The following is a 19,561-nucleotide window of genomic DNA, read 5'->3' as shown; positions in this document are numbered from 1 at the left end:
TATATATATATATATATATATATATATATATATATATATATATATGCCAAGATGGGTTAAAAAATATCCAAAGCAATACCCACACCTTTCCCTTATTCTTTTTAAAAAATTATATTAGTTTATTTACTTTACCTCCCAAATGTGCCCTCCTCCCAGTACCCCACTTCCTTTTCCCCCCAGAAAAGCGAAGCGTCCTTTCCCCCTTTTTAACCCTCCCCAGCCCATCAAGTCACATCAGGACATATCTTCATCTCCTGAGGCCAGGCAAGGCAGCCCTGCCAGGGGGAAGTGATCCAAAAGCAGGCAATAAAGTCCATGTTAGAAACAGGCCCCCCTCCACTTGCCAGGCACCCCATTTGAAGACCAACCTGCCCACATGTGTGCAGGGGGCACAGGTCCAGACCATGCACGCTCCTTGGTTGATGTCTCAGTCTCTGTAAGCCCCCATGAGACTGGGTTAGTTGTCTCTGTTGGTCTTCTTATAAGGTTCCTGTCCTCTCCAGGTCCTTCCATCTTTCCCCCAACACTTCCAAAGGAACTCCAGAGCTCTGCTGCATGCTTGGCTGCAAGTCCCAGCATCTGTGTTGATCTGCTGTTGACTGGAGCCTCCCAGGCTACAGTCAAGTTAGGCTCTTGTCTGCAACCATAGCAGAGCATCATTATTACTGCCAGTCGCTGTCTCTCTACTGTGGGGTGGGTCTCAGGTTGGGCCAATTATTGTTTGGACTTTTCTTTTATCTTTGTTCCCTCATCCCTTCATTTCTTGTAGGTAGGGCAATTTTTTGGTTCACAGGTCTTGTCAATAGGTTGTTGATCCCTTCCTTCCTCTAGCCCTGCCTGGCTAGGAGGTGGTCACTTCAGCCCCCCCCCCCCCCGCCACCTCATTAGGAGTCTCAGCTAGAATCACACCCATATCTTCCCAGGCTCCTACCCTGTAGCAGGACTCGAGCTTGACCAAGAGCTGTCCCTCCCCAGTTTCCCTTCTTGTTCCCATCCCTCTCACCTCCCACCCTCATTCTCCCCACATCTGATCCCCACCTTTGTTTCCCTGCCCATTCCATCTCCTGTCCAGTTCCCTCTCTTCATCCACATCTGCTGTCTATTCTATTTCCCCTTCTGAGTGACATTCAGGCATCCTCCCTTGGGCCCTCCTTGTTACTTAGCTTCTTTGGGTCTGTGGATTGTAGTATGTTTCTCCTGTATTATAGGTCTAACATCCACTTATAAGTGAGTACATACCATGTGCATCTTTCTGGGTCTGGGTTACCTCACAAAAATATGGAACGCTTCATGAATTTGCGTGTCGTCCTTGCGCAGGGGCCAATGGTACAATCTTCTCTGTACCATTCCAATTTTAACGTATGTGCTGCTGAAGCAAGCACTCGTTCCCTTATTCTAGGGAACAAGCTCCTTAGAGGGTGGTTTGCATGCAGGTGGGTCCCTAATTGAGAAGCTGTGCACGTCTAATTGGATGACACTTGAGTCATTCTCTGAAGCCGTGGGGAAAGGGCAGGACCCGGAAACATGATAGAGTCCTCTTTTGGCCACAGAGATTTGAAACTGCTGCTCTGGGCATTGCCAGGCGTTTTCTGCAGCAGCCTTCAAGGCTTCCCTACCTATGTGGTGCTGAATTGACCCTTTTTTTCTGTCTTATAAAAGTAAGGAATGCACTAAAGGACATGAGTGCAGCCGTTAAAAATCACAATGAATGATGGGAGTTGCGACCAAGCCTCAGGAGCTGGTTTCATTTGCACTCGATTCTCCTTGAAGCGGTAAGATTTTAAAAGCAAGTTGGGGGAAAGTCCCCTGGAAGGTCTCAGGTTGTTGGCAGTGCTGTGTGCTGAGTGCTGTGGGCACTGTGCTCAGACCACACCTGCACTCCCTGCTCAGATGCACATTATCCCTTGCAGGCACCTAAGCGGCTCCTTGCGGGTGGGAGGTGCTGAGGACTTCAGTCCCTGGGGAGCAGGCCTGGCCAGTGGTGGACAAGAGTGGGTGTGGAGCTATCTGGCCCGAGTCCTTTGGACAGCCAGCTCTGGTGTTCTGCCCCCTCACAGCATGGAGGAGTTCAGCTGTCTACAGAGCTCATTTGAACCACCACTGGCTGATCTGGATTTTCTTCCCTTCCTTCCTTTCTCTTCCTTTCTTCCTGGGACCATCTCCCAGATAACTATCTGCCCTCAAGTGCTTGTGGTACCTGCTTCAGGGAGAATCCAAACCAGACACACAGGGATGCATTCTCTTAATTGGGCATTCTTTAAAACAACATCAACAACAACATTTGTTTTTAATTTTGTGTATGGATATTTTGCCTGCATGTATGTCTCTGCCTTTGGAAGCCAGAAGAGGGCAATGGATCCCCTGAGACGAGTTACAAGCACTCATGAGCTGCTATGTGAATCCTGGGGCTTGAACCTGGGTCCTCTGGAAGAGCAGCTAGTGTTCTTTGGATGTACCACAGTTTACACATTCATCTACTGAAGGATGCTTACAAGTTTCTCCAGTTACAAATAAAGCTACTAGAACATCCATATGGTTTTTAGCACATTTGGGGACTACCAGAGCGCATGGTTGGATATCCTTTAACTTTTTAATCTATAGGCCTCCTGCACACACATACACATGAAGGACTGAACACCCAGCCTCAGGCACACTGGGCATGCATTCTATTCCTCAGGGACATTCTCAGTTCTTTTTATCTTTACATTTTATTTGTTGAAAAAACTGGGTTGTTTTCCCTAAATAATTTTTTTGGCCTAGATTTTTCTACATGAATCCATGTGATATTAGTTTCTTCCAGAAACTGGCTATTAAGTCCAGAAGTGTGTTCAAATTTAAATTTATTTATTTATCTATCATGTAGCACTGCTTTATAGGGGCTGTTGTGTTTGTTCATGAACTTCTTCATTAAAGAGGCCTGAAGATTGATGTAAGACTTGCCCAGTTGGTGGATCTCTGTGAGTTTGAGGCCAGCCTGGTCTACAAAGTATGTTCCAGGCCAGCCGGAGCTCACTTATGTATAAAACTGTTAGAGGCTGTGGTGGTTTGAACAAGAGCAGCCCCCAAAGGCCCATAGATTTGAATATAGTGCCAGCAAGGGGTAGCACTATTTGAAAGGATTAGGGAGTACAGCCTTGATGGAGGAAGTGTGTCCGTGGGGGTGGCTCTGAGGTTTCAAAAAGTCTCTTCCAGCCCAGAACCTCTGTCCTCATGCTGCCTCTGAATCCACATGTAGAGCCCTCAGCTATGTCTCCAGCACCACGTCTGCCTGAGTGCCTCGATGCTCCTGGATCATGAAGACAATGAATGGACTAAACCTCTGATGCCATGAGCAAACCCCAATCAAATACTTTCTTTTGGTTATGATGTCACAGCAACAGAGCACTGACTAAGACAGGCCGTCAAGACAGCTCAGTGAGGAGGGAGCTTTCCACCAACCCTGATGATACAAGCTCAGTCTCCAGAAGCTGTTCTTTGACCTCCACATGTGAGCCAAAGCAGGCGAGCTCCTGACCGAATAAATAATTAAATGTAAAAACAACAAAAAAATTAAAACCAGTTAGAAGCATGTGTATGGATTCATGTGTGTATATGTTTGTCTGTGTGACTCCAGGCTGAGAAAACAATACGTGGCCCAGATCTGCCAGATTTTTCTGGCTCCTGGAGTCTGTTAATGAGGAATAAGATGTTCGGATACAGGCAGTAAAGGCTGCATGGAAATGATATCACTCTCATGAGGAGCTGTGGTCGCAAAGACCGAGAACCTGTTTCCGCTCTGGCTGACTCGGTCGTGGTGAGCACTTTAACTTCCCGGGCTCTCCTGTTTAATTTTTCAGTCGGTGTGCAGCAATCACATTAGTTGTATTTAATACGTGGTATATTTGTTCTTCAACTTTTATGACTCCTGCTAATTAACTGTACAGTCTTTTATTAGTGTTTGAGATTCTAATTACTGCATTCCCAGGAAGTTTAATATTGTTTAGACTGCACTGCCTCTTTATTGACTTTCAGGTTTGCCTCTAGAAACTCAAGTTCGGAGTCTCAGAGAGTCTGTGTTCATTGAGGAAGAACACTCTGGCTTAGCCCATCCTCCTTCTTTGTGAGTGGACAAAACAGGCTCTTGGAATCGGGTTTCACATTGAGTAGGTGCTGCCCATTCCTTGCCAATGGTTGGTGTTCAAGCAGTTGGTGGCACTCCCATGACTGGTCAGGGAGTGATCTGTGATGCTTCCTCAAGCCTTTGTGGTATGTCCAGGAGCTGTGCTCCTGAAGGCCCAGGCTTTTCTCTTGTCCTTCCCATCGAGCATGCTCCTTGCCCTGTCTTGGCTCTGTGTGCTTTCTCAATGGGAACATCTTCCTTTCTGTCTGGCTATGCTTGTCCATCCCTCCAGGTCTTGTTCAGATACTGCTTCCTCCATAAGCCTTCCCAGTGCCCATCTCCCCAATGAGCTGTAGTCTAACCCCCCAGTCTTACAGGTACCTTTGCCTTGGATCTTCGCTTGTCACCTCTAGCGTGTCTCCATCATGCATATAACCTGAAATGTAAACTCTGGGAGCATAAAGATTGCTCTACGGGTACCATCAGAAGTCTCGGCCACCCTTGCACACCGGGGACATTAAGTTGCCACTTGCAGATGGCTGATCTCTTACTGTGGGAGATGAGGGGTGCAGTGTGAATTTTCTGAATGAATCCTATGACTTACAGTGATAGCCTTAAATGTAGAATAACAAAATCATTGACAATTAGTCCATTTGATGTGCATTAAGGTTTCTCTCGAAGTCGTGTTTTTCCTTTTATTTCACCAATGACCTGGCATTTGCTATGTTGGGCATCACCTCAGTATGGGACTAAACTACTGAGGCACACACAGGACTACCGCTGAAAGGATGGACACTCTTGAAAAAGGTGGCCATGTTATGGCATGGGTAGTGGAATTCTAGGGCAAGCCACTGCCGGATCATCAGAAGAAAGGGTGGAAAATCCCTGTTAAGCATCCCCACCCTCTGTTTTCCTATTGACTTTGGTGAGTAGCTTTTCCCAAGAGCGAGATTTCACAACAATATTAGATGATTTCTGCCATGTTTACTCCTTAGCACCGAGAAGAGGCCATGCATGCTTCAGGGTCTGCTCAGGCCCTGAGATTGAATTGGAGTCTAGTCAAGGCTGCCATGACTAGGGGTAGCCTTAGGAAAGCTCCCTAACTTGCTCTCCTGATTAGGTTTTATCATCAGCTTGACAACCTAGAGTCATCTGGGAAGAGAAAGCCTCAACTGAAAAGTTCCCTCAATCAGATTGGCCTATGGGCATGTCCGTGTGGTGGTGACTTCATTACTGATTGCTGGCCCACTGTGAGTGGCCCCATCTCCAGGCAGGTGATCCTAGGCTGCTTAAGAAAGCTGGCTGAGCCCAAGGCAGTGATGGAACCAGTAAGCAATATTCCCCCATGGTCTCTGCTTCAGGTTCCTGCCTTGGCTTCCTCCTCCACTGGAATGTAGCCTGGAAATAAACTCATTTCTTCCCTTAGTTGCTTTTTTGTCAGAGCGGTTTCATCACAGCCACAGAATGAAACTAGAATACTTGCCCATACCTGGCGAAAGGGCGACAATCATTGTGAAATCACGAAGAAAAGTTGAGAATGCATTAACACAGTTGAGGATTTGGGAATCTGCTGTATGGTGAATGCGCAGCTGCTGAGGGCTGTTATTTCCAGAAAACATTCATTCTTTATTCCTTTTTCTCCTCCCTCAAGAATGTCAGTCCTTCTTCTGTGGTACCAGCAGTGTTGTAGAGCCTCAGAGAAATGGCTCATTAGATCCTGGTCTTCTGACACCAGGAGCCCTATCAGGTAGGTAGAAGACAGAGAGAGGAGGAGCCGCTGCATTCTCCCTCCTGATCTGCTTTCCAGCAAGCTTGCTCTCTTTTTCTGGGCTTTGCCTTTACCAAGTGCAGAGCCAAGGGGTGAGAATTTCTGTAGGTCCCACTGGGTCGCAGGGGGGTGAATGAGTTAACATTTACAAAGTGCTTTGAGCTCCTTGGGGAAAAGGCCCAATCTAAGTATTCTCATTAGTGCATGAATAATAGATGAGCCTAAAGCACTTTGTGAATAGGAAGTTCTTTAGCAACGCTAAATAATACTCCCACGGACCTACCTGCCTGTGATCGAGGGGAAAGGCTGGTTCTTAAAGCTCTGATGGTTCTTGGATAAAATAATTCCTTCCTTCTGCCTCTGAGAATGGAGAGGAAGGAATGAGTGATGTCAAAGTCAACTCACGTAATTAGGTGCCTCTTGCCAGTGCTTAGAGTGATTCGGACAGCAGGAGTCAGAGCAGTCATCCATGACAGCATGGCTGACCTCTAAAGCAGAACTCCACCCCGGGGCAATGGCTGCCCCTGCTGCCCCTCCTCTTTCGCACTGTGAGAATGAACTTGCCTTTTCTTTGGAGGCAGAGTACAGAAGGGTGTGGTCCTCAAACCCTGGGGTGTGGGGGAAAGACCTCCTGGGTCTGCATCCTAGAAAATGTTTGATGGCCATCTCCACTTCATCTAGGGTTTGTCTCATTGCTTGGATGAAGTTCTGTAATGGTAACCGCATTCATGTTGTGCAATGGATCCGTAGAACTCTTTGTCTTACGGCTGAAACTTTATCTTCTTCATTAAGTCACATTCCTCACTCACCTCTACCTTCCCCAGATTCTTCAACCACCCTTCTGCTTCATTTGGCTTCTTCAGGTCCCTCTTTGCACTAGAACCATGCACTATTTGTCTCTATGTCACAGGCTTATTTAATTCAGTGTAAAGTCTTTGAGTCTCATTCCTTTTGTGGCCTGTTAAACTTTGTGTGTGTGTGTGTGTGTGTGTGTGTGTGTGTGTGTGTGTGTGTGTATACCTGTGAGCAGTGTATACCTGTGAGCACAGGTGCCCTCAGAATCCAAAAGGCGGTATCTTGAGGCACAGGTGGCTGTGAATACCCAACAGGGGTGCTATGTTCTGAACCTGGATTCCATGTCAGAGCAGTATTTGATCCTAATTTCTGAGCTGTCTCTCCTGCTCTTCCACCCTCTTTTATTTTATTTTTTTAAAAGAAGGCTCTCTCATTGAACCTGGAACTCACTGATTCAGCTAGACTGGCCAGTCAGTAAGCCCCAGGGATTCTCCTATCTCTGCCTCCACAGTGCTAGGATTACAGGAGATGACTATTTGTGTTGAAAATTGAACTCAGGTCCTCTTACTTGTATGTGGCAAACACTTTGCCAACAAGTCATAGCTACAATTCTTCTCTCCCTTCCTTTCTTCCTTCTCTCCCTTTCTTCCTTTCCTCAATCCGTTCTTCTCTTCCTCCCTCCCTCCTTCCCTCCCTCTTTCCCTCATTCCCTCCCTCCCTCCAGAGTGTTACTATACGGTCTTAGCTGGCCTAAAACTTGATATGTGGATCAAACTGGCCTCGGATTCACTGAAGTCTGCCTGAGTCAGCCTCCCAAGTGCTGGTACTAAAGGTATAAAAGAAGTCCAGCACGGCTCGACTTGTTCTCTCTTTGTAAAGGCCAAACAGTGTCCCAGTGTTCTGTTGTAGGTATATGTTCTCTCTGTGTATTCAGTGTCCCCTGGTGGATGCTTAGGTTGCTTCCACCTCTGGTGTTTTTGTTTTTTGTTTGTTTGTTTTTTTTTGTGAACAAAGCTGTTATGAACATGGATGTACAAATATGTTTGAATGTATGCTTCTCTGATTTTGGAAAAATACTCAGAGGCGTGATTAGTGCACCAAACAATTCTGTTTCCAGTTTTTAAAGGAAATTATCGTATCCAACTGGTCTTCAACAAACATAGTATTGGAAGAAAAATTTTAATATTTATTTAAATGTATTTATATTATGTGTATGAGTGTTTTACCAGCTTCCGTGTCTGTGAACTACACCCAGACCATGTGCCAATAGAGACCAGAAGAGTGCATTGGATCCTCTGGACTGGAGTTACAGAGAGTTGTGAGCTGCTCTGTGGGTGCTCAGAATTGAACCTTGATCCTCTGAAAGGGTAGCAAGTGTTCTTAACCATTGAGTCATCTCCTTAACCCTGGAAGAGAATTCTTTCATGACTTCAGATTCTCTAGCCTGCATGGCCCCCCTCATCAAGGACCTTAATGTCACCTGTATATACTAAATTGTGACGTGAAGATAATTTGCATAATCATTTTAGTTTAGTAAGAGGATTAATTCCACAATTTCACAAATTGGGGCTTGGATGGGATGTTAGCGATTTGCTATTCATTGAAGATATTCTCTCATTTGGACACCACATGGGATCATAAATTTAACCTTACACAACAAACTATTCTGGCAGGGATAATTCTAATTAGAGGTATCAGGTTAAAACTGGTCCCCTTAACCTGAGTCCACTGGCCCAGTAGGAGGACATAGAATGAGTCCAGTATCTTTTTCTGGTATTTTGAGGCAATTCTCACATGGCTTCAAGTCTTCTCTTTATCCCACGTCTGTCCTCATTAGGCATCTCTCAGACTGATGGTTCAGAAGTAGAACTAGATGTCTGAACATTCCCGCTCTATTTCACCTAGGTTGGTTTTCTAAGTGTCATTCTATGTCTGGTGATAGCCTGGAATGTCCCACGGAGCAGCTGTTGTAATGCGTTTTTTGTCACCAGGCTGCCGGGCTGGACAGCATGTTTCATCTGCATGCCGGTCCAGGCGCTGTTTGCTTCCAGACAGAAACAGGGGAATCCCCAGGATCAAAGGTTCTGTTTTTCTCAGGAGCAGTTAGGGTGCACTCAGGGTGAGGTGCATGTACTAGGCAAGGCTCCTGGTCTCACAGGGGCAGTGGAAATGAGTTTTCCACTGGGTGTTACAGTTAACTCTTTTGAAATGAGGGTGCTGATACTGTATGGCAGTGGAAACTCGGGCACTCCAGAAGCCTGTGATGATGCCGCAGGGTCATAGCCCTTGCTTAAGCTGCTGTATTAAGGGGAGGGGTGTCTGAAACCGACCGGAAGGCAGGTCCAGTGAGATGCAGTTCTGGTGGGATGCAGGTCAAAGGCTGACAAGAAGTTCTGCATGCCGGTGAACAACAGAGGTCAGCAGCATGTGGCTGACTGACCAGCATCCAAGCACCACTGGGGAGAAGGGAAGCCTTCCTTCCCCAGAATAAATGAGAAGCCTCAGACAGTCATGGTGAAAGAATGGCCCAAGCCAGAGAAAGATCTTTATTTTGTGAATTAGGGACTTATAACTCTTGGGCAGTAGGAGGAGTTTTGAGGGTGATAATGCTTGGTCCATTGGAGCTAGTGGTGCCAGGGATGGTTGATTTACATGTAACAAAACTGCCCTATCATAAGAGGGGAAAGCAGTATTTAATTCTCCTATGGGTGGGGAGAATCTTCAGGTATAATTAATGGTCATTGGTTAAAAGCCAAGACACCAAGACATCTTATTAGCATAAGGTGGATATCTCTAGGAATCCGTAGGTGTTTGCTGAACAGGTTTCTTATCAGGAAATGGTCAGGCCTGTAATCCTCTCTGAGGGCTATGTGGTGCTCCTTATGGGATCTGGGGTTTCCAGATCAGGTGACGAGGAAACCCTGCTGAGAAAGGGAGTCCGTTGTCACAGACTGAGCTCAGAGGCTTTCCTGAAACTCCAGACTCGACCTTAATAGCAGAGTTCCACACCCATGGTCACTCACAGGATAGACAGGAATCACCTGCTGTAAGCCACAGGTCTCTGCTTTTATAGTCTTCTAGATGCAGGGTTTAGGGGAGCCACAAGCTGGAAGGAGGACTGCTTTACTTATAGGACATGTGTAGGAAATGGAGATTTCTTCCCAAGGACAGGTGACAGATTAGATATATCAGCTGAGATGTGTGTGGCTGTGAGACCATCTGATGGTAGCTAGTGTTAAACCAAACATCTAGCCATGGCACAGGGCTGTATGACCAAGAGGTCTTAGGTTTGGTGGTTTTGGTGGAGTCATTGGGGAACCAGGCTATTTCTATGTGACCCTGGCAGGCTGTCTTGGTTCTTTTGCTTACTGATTCATGATCAAAGGTAGTAGCGTCAACTCTAAAGAGAGAACCATCATTCTGAGAGAGGAATAAAACAGGTTCAACTTGGAAAAGCATTCTCTGAAATTTCCATCAGGTAAACTTCTGGTTACATTGCTTTCTGAACCAAGTCACACTTCCCACTAGCTGTTGGCACTGATATTAGCATGCTAGGTGATCAATTTCGGTTGATCTTCAGGTAGATGCATGCTGCTGTCTGAGCTATTGTGGGGCAGTACCTCTAGGAAAGCAGGGAGAGGCTGACACCAGCCAAATGACAGTGTTCTCTGTAGACATGCAACTCAGAGGAAGGATTAGATTGACCATGAGTTTTGGTTATGAACTTGAAATTTACAGAATCATATTTAATGGACTTTAAATGCCTTTAATGAATTGAAGATAGAGAGGACCAACTGCCATATCGCTTAACTATCTCCTTCCATCCTTCCTGACATTTTCTTACCCATGCTATAAAGACAAAGAAATAATGACATATCTGAACGACATTTCTCAGTGCACAAATACATTATCCATCTGGCCTTATTGATAACTGTGTGTGTGTGTGTTTCAGTGAACTTAGGTTTAGAGGGCAGAGTTAGTTATACTTCTCAGCATGTAGAAGACTAGCACCAATTGCTTATAGCTGGCCTCTTTCTTGTAATATCAATTGAACTATCTTTTATTTTTTTATTCTCATCATCTTCCACTCTCTTTTTTCTTTATGCACATTGGCAACCATTCTCAATAGGTCCAAAGTATATCTTGTAATTTGTACATGTATTCGTAAAATGTGTTTTGTCCAGTGTGTGTGCAGTTGTATATTCTCACATGGCCATGTGCCAGAATTTCACTCTGGTCTGTCCTTCCAGTCCCTGCCTTTTGAGGGTGTTCCATGCTGGTGTGCATATCTACTCTACTCCTTGACAAGCTGCATCTTATTCCACCTGGTGAGTTTATTATCTTTTGCTCATCTGTGTCTCTGCAGTGGGAACAGTGATTGACTCCGACTCTTGAGAGTGAATATCTTCATGTGTGGACACGAGTCTGGTCATAGACTCTGCTGGGATGCCACAGGGATACAGGCTCAAGAGCATAGTGGAGGAGTTATAAAAGGGACACCTGTTTGCATAAGTACCTCCTGAATGGATCTCCAGAAAGGCTACACTCACTTGCTAAACCAGAATGGCTCACACTTAGCTGGAAAGTGGGTCTCAAAGGTGCCAAGTAACTTGCTCAAGCTTATACCACAGTGACAGTGAATCAGGAGAAGAGCCCAACTACAGGTCCAACTTCAGAGCTTCTTCTTTCCCAGAGTTCAACCTGCAGGATGCTGGGTCATAATATTGAACACTAACAGAGAGATCTCCTGAGGTTCTTGCTTTTCAGGAGACACCTGGAATTTCAGAAATGGCTTCTGGTACACATAGCAAATTTCAGGCAGAAGAAAGTGAAAGTTAGTGGGAAGCTCTTGGGCTGTGGTCTGCTGCCTCAGCCTGCTCTGGGCACTCTGGGTTGCCTTACCACAGTTGCTATTACACTATTCAGGAAAGTATTTGAAAGACTCATGCCAGGGACCGGAATATCATGCCTTCATCTTTGTCTACCCTGAAAGTAAAAGAAGAGTTGTAGATCAGGCTTTAGAAAGCATGCAGTCCTGAGAGAAGCCTGAAGTTACATGGCTAAGAGCAGAATAGGGCAGGTATGTATATCCTTATACATACATTAATTATTCTGTATATATTAATTAATATAAAAAATTATGGCAGTAGTTATTTCTAAACCAGATAATTTCCAAATAAAAGGCACAGAAACTTGTTAGATTTATAATTTTAAAGCACTAGAGCACTCCATGGTGACTTCCTGTCTCCTCTCGTCTCCATCCTCTTCCTTTTTCTCCCTCATGGTCCTTCTCAGACCGCATGCCCAGGAACCTAAGACCTGCTTACTTTTCTTCTGCCTAGTTACAGGCTTCAGCATTTTTTATTAACCAATCAACTTTAAATTAGATAGAGCAAAGTTTATATAACAAAGATAGGTATACAGGAGAACAGGCTCCCTTAGGCAGCAATCAGACCTCAATAATTAGCATTAGAATACATAGCACCAGACCAACTCACAACACAGGTACCTGGCAAGAGTCTGCTACCCTGCACCTGGCAATTTTTCTCAGTCTTTGTGGAAATCCATATTTCTTTATTCTCAAAGGCCTGAAGTGTGCACCTGAAGATGCATGACAGGTACTTTTCTAGGTATACGTAGGTGAGGGAACCAAATTAACTGTCAGTAGCATTTGCCTGTCTCTACAAGGCAAACCTCCCCCCACAGCCAATTTCAGACTGTGGAAGCACTGTTATTGCCCGTGGAGTTGAGAGAGCCAGGTATCAGCATTGTGGACACCACACAGAGACCTTTTACCCTCTGAGTACAAGAGACAAAGCATATCCAGAGCACAATGGTCAGGAGACTATGTTTTGACTGCTTAGTATACTTTAGGTGATGGTTAAGTGTACTGTCTTAGTTTCTTTTCTGTTGTAAAGATTAAAAAAATAGAGTGACAATAGCAACTGAAGGGAGAAAGGGTTGACTTCAGCTCACAGTTCAGCGCAGTGCATCTGGCAGGGAAGTCACAGCAATAGGAGCTCTAGGGAGCTAGTCACATCCCATTAGAATTAGGAGCAGAGAACAGTGAACGCATGCAAGCGCTCAGCTGGCCCTCTCCATTGCATGCGGTCCAAGATCACCCTCCCAGAGAACAGTCTCCTTCACAGTTGAGTTGGGCCTTCCCGCACCAACTCGTAAAATCCTCAGCATTGTACACTTGGGTAGTTTGAGTGAGGATGAGCCAGTTCTAGCTCATTCCAGGCTATGCAGGTTTGAAACAAGTTTATTTGCTGGCTGCCTAGCTTTCCAGCTTATATATTCATCTCGGTTTGTTTGCATGCCCTGTGGTGGAAACATGAAATAGAAAATAGCGTAGGACAAATGGGCTATTATGAAGATAAATTTACGTACAGTGGCAGCATTAGCTCTTTAGACCTCCAAACTATAAACGTTCTAACTCTTCTAGGTAAAAAAGAATTGTATTGTGCTCTTTCCTGTTTCACTAATCATGGGACATTATAGTTTATTACTTTTTAAAATTGACAACTCAGAGACTGTTGTGAGAAGCTGGGGACCTTCTGGAAGGAATGACCCCAGACTACTGTCCTGTCGAGGTTCTTGGACTTTTTTACTCTCATTTTTTTCGAGTGTGGAGGATCAGAAATTCTCAAGTCTAAGAAGGAGGCTGGGCATCCCTTTCCTTCTGCTGACCCTCTTTAGCCATTTGAGATTCATTGAGTAGACCATAGCACAGAAGAGGGTCCAGAGCTGGGACAATGGCCAGGACACGTGTGCTTCCTCCCTTGGATGGCGTTAACACTATTTGGGCAACTTTTATGAAGTCACTGGAGCTGGGGTCACCCCTCAAAAGGTAGCAAGGAGCCCAGGAATGAGGGCTCACTCCCCCACCCCACTGCCTAATTAACAAGTTGGGTCCTTTCCAGGTCCTCTTGTGGCTCTCCTGGGGCTGGGTTCCACTGGGGGCCGGCAGACAGTCTTACTTTAAGCAGTGTATTGATTCTCACGTGGTTCTAGGGCCCCTCTTGGGGGAGCACTCTCTGTTTTAAGTGCGTGCAGTTACTCTCTTGACTGGCTTGTAAACAGGTTTTAATGGGGCTATTAGTGTAAAAGGACAGGAAACTTTCAAAAACAACCTCTTAAATATTCATGAGGATGTTAAATCTGGCGCTTAATCACCAGTGTTTGCACACAGCTAACAGGGAGGGAGGACAGCTAACAGGCTGCCTTCACTCGGGACAATTGACAGGACATTAATAAACGCTCTTACAGGCATGATGAATGGGCAAGACACTAGGAGGATTGTTATTTTTTTTCTCCATTTTTTAAAACAAAAGAGCCCTTTTCCTTTGGGGATCCCAGTTCTGGAGTGGGGGGAGGTTGTCAATGTGGAGGTGAAGGTGGGTTCAGGAAGATGGAGGATAATGATGACGATGATGTGTGTGTGTGTGTGCGCGCGCACGCGCGCACACACACACATGCATGATGGATGAATGAATTCTTTCCCTTCAGAAATAGTTAACTGGACTCACCATCTATCTGTGTCCAGCCTTGTGGTTCCTCTGGGGAAACTTTAAAAACTGTAGGAGGGAATCTCCAAAGAATCCCCTGACTGGAGGACTCTTAACTCAGCCTTTGGAAAGCCCAAAAAGGATGCATAGAAGCCTTCCGGGTGGTGCTCCGTGAAGGGCCATGACCAGAAGCCTAGCCAGTCTCTAGACCCTTAGGTTGGACTTAATGCTTGCAAAGTTGGCCAAATGTAGCCCATCGCCCTGCCTCTCCTTAACCCTCCTTTCTGAGAGTGCATTTTAATCTGTGCAGACACGTCTTTCTAGAACTTCTCTCTGTCATGTTGGTGATAGACTCTTCGCTGAAGAATGAATGGAAAGACTGCCTTTTAACTTAGACAAGATCTGTGCTGTTCCATTTCTAGAGTGGACCTTGGGGATTGATGAAGCTCCTCCTTACTGATTCAGGATCAGAAAAGTGAGCCACATGGAGAAGAAGTAACTTAGGGGCACTCATTCTGCGCCCCCCCCCCCCCGCCCCACCAAAGAGCCAGATTCAAATGCCTGCCCAGGCCCAGGTGAGCTTCCTATTGGGAGCTTCAAAGCTGGGGGAACACCTCACAGCTTCAGTGTGGTGTGACAGTCTAACCTCGTTATCTAAACTAAACTCAGGGCCTCACCCACTGCTCCGCCCCACATATTCATTAGTATTTAAAAGATTATTTTATGTATATGGTGTTTTGCCTGCAATTACATCTATGTACTGTGTGCATGCAGGGCCAGAAGAGGGGGCCGTATCCTCTGGAACTGGAGTTACAGAGTGTTACGGGCCTCGGGAGTGCTGGGAATTGAATTCTGGTCCTCCTGGGAGAGGAGCTGGTGCTTATTAACGGCTGTCTCCTCTCCAGCCAGGCATTAGGATTTTTGACTAACATGTTAGTCTACTTAGAAGTGAGGGCCACTGCTAGCATGTAGTTACAAATTCATAAAAACTGCTTTTTGGAGCTGGGAAAACCCTTTTTATGTTTCAGACTATCTCACCCGGCATCCTCCAGAAAAACCGCTGCAGGTTTCCGTCTTTCCTGTTGTAGTCCACACTCCATCAAATGCTTCAGAGACCCAAGCTACGGACCCAGTGCAATATGGAGAGGAAGCTTGTCCTGAAGATAGACTACAAAGTCCCTTTTCCAAACAGTTCTTCCTCCAGCCAGCAACTGGACTCCTAGGCTGTGTTAGAAGACCCACTGCAATAGCAGAGTGAGGTTTTTTATTTTTAAATCTCATCTCTACCATTCCTACCAACTGCTCAAGAACCTGTGGTGCCCCTGCTTCATCTGTGTCCAGCCCAAACTGGCCCTTCCTTGCATAGCCAACTTTAGCCCTATCTTAAACTTGCAAGCCAAATGCAGTCTTCCTTTGGGAGCAAAGGTTCAGAGGGCACCATGGGTGGCATGGGTATGGCTGTCTGTCATGGTCTGTTCCTAGGCTCAGCAGAATGAGGTTTTATTTGTAATCTTTTTTTTTTTTTTTTTTTTTTTACGGAATGTCTACCAGGAATAAAACATCAGCCTCCTGCTAAACAGTTTGCATTAATGACTTCCATAAGAGCCAATCTATTGATTTTTTTAAAAAACAAAACTCCATTTGTCTCCTTCATCTGGAGGTATAGCTCATAGGTGTGGTTGAGAAATAGTTTCCTTTTCACAACTGGAATGAATGTATTTGACAGTCTTTGCTGATAATTGTTGCAGTTTAGGACACATTCAAAGTACAAAGGAGAGGTCAAGTCCACTGGAGTTGTACTGATTTCTCAATGGGAAGGCTGGTGGCCAGCCATATAAAGCACAGGGATGATTCTGTGTGTCCTTCAGGGTGTCAAACTACACCCAGTGTCAGATGTCGCAGAACACAGCTTTTGGTGAATTTGGTTCCTCTTATTACATAATAGTGTTTTTGCTCAGTGCATTTAAACAGGGTCTCCTCATGCTTTGCTGAAAGCATGGACTTGGGTGTTAAAATTTAGGGTCTGTTTAGAGGCGCTCCAACAGAGCATCGTGTAAATCAGACAATTCTCCTTTTGCTTGCCTGTAAACTGGGCATAGTAAACCTGCCATATTGGTCTGATGCTGCCAGTGAAATAATGCAGGCATTCCCTATGTGCAGCCTCCCCGAATACCTTCCAGGCATCACGAAGTGAAAGCTGCTCCCCACTGAACCTGGAATTTCCTCTCTAAGCCTGTTCTCTTCTGGTACTTTCAGAGCAGTCAGTGATACCACAAACCATGCAGGTGTTGGCACCAGAAGCTGGAGTCTTCCTCCCCTCCACCCCACTCACCGGTGGAGATGATCAGTCCCACCCTTAGTCTTAGACCTACTGACTCCACTGAGCAGCCTCGCCATGCCATTCTCTCCTCACTTGGGTGAAAGGAACCTCCCTGCTTTTCCTGCCATGTTTACTATTCGCTCCTCCAGTTTGTGCCCCAAGCAGAGTTATCTCTGGCAGAGTTATCCTGTTGAAAGGTAGGTGCATCTGACCACTCTGCTAGTTAAGGCCCTTCAGTGGCTGTCTGATGCCGTGAACATGGCCCACTAGGCCACACAGGACTGTCTTGTCCCTACCTGCCCCCAGTCTCATTTCCACCTTAGTCCATGCTAGCCACAACAGCTTCTTTTGTTTCATCATTTTTATTTTTTATTTTTTGAGGAGGGATCTCACTGTGTAGGCCGGATACCCTCAAACCCATGATGCTTCTGCCTCAGGCTCCTGAGAACTGGGATTGCAGGTATGTGCTGCTATTCTTTGTTCTGTATGTCTCTTAATACTCAGAGCCTTTCTGCAGACAATTCCCTGTATTTTCTCCCATGGCTTGCTCACCCATTGTTGCTTGGACAACACACCCTCACCCACTAGATATCAGAATAAATACTAAATTCTAGAAGGCAACTTTCTTGCCATCACTTACATTTCCCTTCGGGGTGGATTCCTCTAGTACTATATTTTGGTATATATTTATTTACTTGCATAATTATTTAGAAGGCAAACTCCAAGAAGTTCAAGACTATGGCTGCCTGGTCCCCCTGGCCCCAGTACCTTGATCAAGCACTTGTCACAGTGTAGACAGAGAGGTGACAGGATGGATGTAGACATGGACTAATGAGCAAACACTGAACACAAGTCAACCCCATCATTTTCATATCTGTGCCCACGTGTGTTGTTAGGGTTTCTACGGCTGTGATTAAACACTGTGACCAAAAGCAACTTGGGGAAGAAGGGGTTTACTTTGCTTATACTTCCAGGTAAATGGTCCATCACTGAGAAAACTCAGGGCAGGAACTTAAGCAGGGCAGGAACCTGGCAGCCGGAAGCTGATGCAGAGGTCATGGAGGAGTGCGGCTTCCTGACTTGCATCCCATGGCTTGCTCAACCTGTTTTCTTATAGAACCCAGGACCACCAGTCCAGGGACAGCACCACTCACAATGGGCCAGCCAACCCCATACCAATCACCAATTAAAAAAGCTCCACGGGCTAGCCTACAGTTTGATTTTTGGAGGAATTTTCCTAATTGAGGATCCTTCCTTTCAGATAACTTTAGCTTTTGTGTCAAATTGACACAAAACTATGCAGCACAAATGACCCCTTGTCAATTTGACACACAAACACATCCCTGTTAAGCTATAACATTCTTAACATTCTCTTTCTCATTCATCCCCAAGATCATTCATTAATATCAATATCACAAATTAAACATTCCAACTTCAACCTTAGTCTTTAAAAACTCACACACTTAAAAGTCCAAAGTCCCTTTAAAATATTCAAAATATTCATCTCTCTAAAAATCCAAAGTTTCTTTGAAAAATTCAAAACATCTTAACTGTGGGTAAAAAGGAAACATAAATTGAATGCTTTCTTATTCCAAGAGGAAAGAACCAGGGTGCAGACACAATCGAATGGAAGGAAAAGCAAACTCCGGCAGTGTAAACAACCCATGTCCAATGTTAGGGACCTACTCATCATCTTCTGCGCTCCTCACTTGTGTCACTTGTGGCTCCGCCCTCTGCAGCTCATGAAGCTCTTTTCTTAGGCTTAGGTTTGCACCACGCATCACCTGCTGCTGTGGTCATCCCATGGTACTGGTGTCTTCCAAATGCTGGCTTTATGCCTGCAAACCAGTACCATCTTGATGACTGTCACACCTCCAAGCTCTGCAAATAGCACAAGGTACATACAACCTTGGCCACCTCTGGAACATAGCTCCTGGGTGCTCCCTCTGAGAAAACACTTCCCAGACTTCACTTCGATGATGCTGGTTTTTTCTTGATCACAGCTGATTTTTCAGCCTCAGGTGATCAGTATCACTTATCCCGGTTAAGCAGGGGTTTCACTTTAATGGTTATTAATTGAAAATATCTCATGAACATAGCTATCAGTCTTTAGTTCTCTCACAAGGTGGACCACTATCATCTACATTGTCCCAATATTCTTATCTTCCAGTCTCCTACAGAACTGTCCATAAGGCTCTCAATACTCATCTTTTCTAGCCCAAAGTTCCAAAATCCGTTCACAACTTGCCTGAAACAATATGGTCAGGCTTGTCACAGCAATACCCAAATCCTGGTATTAGTTATGGTTTCTATGGCTGTGATGAAACACATGACCAAAACCAATGTGTGGAGGAAAGGGTTTATTTCACTTACACATCCAGGCAAACAGACTATCACTCAGGGCAGGAACTCAAGTAGGGTAAAGATCTGGAGACAGGATCCAGACAGTCCTGATGAGACCTGATAGGCTAGGGTCAGATGGAAGGGGAGAACCTCTCCTATCAGTGGACTGAGGAAGGGGCATGGGAGGAGAAGAGGGAGAGAGGGCAGGATTGAGAGGGGACAAAGGAGGGGGCTACAGCTGAGATACAAAGTGAATAAATTGTAATAAATAAAAAAAACTTTTTAAAAATCTGGAGGCAGGAGCTGATGCAGAGGTCATGGAAGAGTGCTGCTTACTGGCTTGCTCAGCCTGCTTTCTTATAGCACCCAGGACTACCACCCAGGTGTGGCTTCACCCACAACAGGCTGGGCCCTCCTCCACCAATCACTAATTAAGGAAACCTGTCTAGGCTTGCCTCCAGCCTAATCTTCTGTGGGTATTTTCTCAAGGGAGGTTCCCTCCTCCCAGGTGACTCTGGTTTGTGACAAGTTGACATAAAACTAGCCAGGATACCCAAATCAAATGGACACCAAATTAAGTGGAGAGACAAATGTACGTAATAAGTGGGAATCTGAGAGCAGTTGATAAAAAGTTATCTTGAACTTCTCTCTCTCTCTCTATATATATATATTTTCAAGACAGGGTTTATTTTTGTAGTCCTGGCTGTTCAGGAATCTCACTAGTT

At 45.4% G+C, this 19,561-nt stretch overlaps 1 non-coding gene across 1 annotated transcript; it reads right to left on the bottom strand.

The window, feature by feature from the left end:
* Nucleotides 1–1,272: 1,272 nt before the first annotated feature.
* Nucleotides 1,273–1,382, bottom strand: LOC129688223 (U6 spliceosomal RNA). The gene has a single exon (XR_008721880.1). It is a non-coding gene; the product is annotated as a U6 spliceosomal RNA (small nuclear RNA).
* Nucleotides 1,383–19,561: the final 18,179 nt, after the last annotated feature.

Source organism: Psammomys obesus, unplaced genomic scaffold (assembly GCF_907164565.1).
Source record: "Psammomys obesus unplaced genomic scaffold, mPsaObe1.curated_primary_1811, whole genome shotgun sequence".
Taxonomy (NCBI): domain Eukaryota; kingdom Metazoa; phylum Chordata; class Mammalia; order Rodentia; family Muridae; genus Psammomys; species Psammomys obesus.
This window is presented reverse-complemented; position numbering and strand designations above follow the sequence as displayed.